Source organism: Mastomys coucha, unplaced genomic scaffold (assembly GCF_008632895.1).
Source record: "Mastomys coucha isolate ucsf_1 unplaced genomic scaffold, UCSF_Mcou_1 pScaffold22, whole genome shotgun sequence".
Classification (NCBI taxonomy): domain Eukaryota; kingdom Metazoa; phylum Chordata; class Mammalia; order Rodentia; family Muridae; genus Mastomys; species Mastomys coucha.
This window is the reverse complement of record NW_022196905.1, coordinates 46,159,245-46,161,139: the sequence shown is the minus strand read 5'-3', so window position 1 is coordinate 46,161,139 and position 1,895 is coordinate 46,159,245. Positions and strand designations below refer to the sequence as shown.

General features: G+C 43.2%; 1 pseudogene; it reads right to left on the bottom strand.

The window, feature by feature from the left end:
- Window positions 1–1,205: 1,205 nt before the first annotated feature.
- Window positions 1,206–1,594, bottom strand: LOC116069281 (annotated as a pseudogene).
- Window positions 1,595–1,895: the final 301 nt, after the last annotated feature.

Here is a 1,895-nt window from a genome sequence, read left to right as displayed (position 1 = left end):
TGCTTGTCTTCTACTGCAGCCTCTGCTTACTCAGCCACGGCCTCTCTGGCCTCAGCCTTGTGGCTGTTGGGATATTCCCCAGGACACTGAGAGCGAGCCTGGTCCCCAAGGGATGGAAGAAGGAGAAAACACGGTTTTCTCCAGACTTGTCAAAGAGGAGAAGGAGACACTTTGGCCTTAGCTGAAGGGTGATGTTTTTAGAAACTCTAACACAACCAAAGGGGGGTGTGGTGCAAATCTGCTTATCTGTCTGCCCACTTTTGCAAATAAAGTTTTATTGGCACATTGAACATACTCAGGATTATCTGCTGCCATTTCCTGTCCTGGTAGCACAGTGGAACAGCTGCATTGGAGGCTCTGTGAACTTCAAGCCTTCAATGTTCACCCTCTGGCCCAGTGTGAAAGATGCTTGCTGGTCTCTGCTCTTCATGACATGCACTTCTTCTACTGACTTTTTTTTTTTTTTTTTTAGAATTTATTTTTTATTTATAGGAGTATATTATAGCTATCTTCAGACATACACCAGAAGAGAGTATCGGATCCCATTACAGATGGTTGTGAGCCACCATGTGGTTGCTGGGAATTGAACTCAGGGTCTCTGGAAGAGCAGTTAGTGCTCTTAACTGCTGAGCCATCTCTCCAGCCCTTCTACTGACTTTTATGTGAAGAAAATGAAGCCCGGACAATTAAGTTAGTGGATCAAATAGCAAACAGCTCAGCTGCATTCCAATCTGGAACTGCCTGACTCTCGAGTTCAAACCAAGTCATGCCTCAGGTAGACTCTGCTAAGCAGTAATCAGGACAGAAGTCAACTCAGTGTGCCAGGAATGAAGTTTCTTCATTTTCTCCAATTGACGTGCTTGCTGGCCTACTTGTTTGTTTGAGACAGTGTTTTCTTCGGTAGCCCAGGCTGCTCCTGAGCTCTCTCAGTTCTCCTGCCCCAGACTCTTGGGTTCTGTGCTTGCTGGTATGCCGAGTCAGGCCTGTGCTATGTATCCTACAATGCTAAGCAGCAGTAAGCCATACTCATACCCTTCCAGTAACCCGAGGGTAAACTCCAAACCCCAAACTAACCTGAGATTCTTTTGTTTTGTTTTGTTTTTTAGTTTTGTCTATTTCCTTTTTATTAGCAAAATATAAATATCATTTAATTTAAAAAGCCCAGCTTATTGCAATGTAGACTACTTTTTTTTTTTTGAAGGGCACAAGTATTTTTATTTCTTTAACAGTTTAAAATGTATGTGTTGACTTGACTGATATATATTCACATGTAACTTTTTTCTCATATCTGCAACTCTGGGTGAATTCAGAGGAATGACTATGATCATCACATGAAGCAGACTGGATTATTTCCAAAGTTTATTCCAATCCATTCCTTCTTTTATACTCCAAAACATCTTCATTGTGTTGTCGAATGAGATAAATCCACATGAAAACCGAGGTGCCCACGGACAGCCCAACTCCCACCCAGTTAGGTTTGTCATTGACTGGCTCCTGGACATAGAACTTTGATCGTGTTGAAGAGCAAGCAGCTCGGCAGCCGGGCGGGGGCCAGCAGCCACGAAAACGAGCACAGTACTACGGTGGGCGCCATCTTCTCGTCCCGCAGGCTCCGCCTCTTCTCCGTTTGCCGCAATGTAGACTACCTTAAACACTCATTTAATGACGCGGCTTCAGCACTTAAGGTATAGAACTTCAAGGATGCTGTAGTATTCCAAACATGATGTTGTATTGGAGGCAGATGTCTTCGGTATAAATGAGTGAGAAGAGTTAACCAAATCTTCAAGCGCCTCTAGCTAAAGTAAATGAAGGTAAAGTTACTTTGTTCAACATCTGAGCATATTATAGCCTTTTACCGTGTTTAATTGGTTGGACTCAGTTAATTTTTTCCAAGA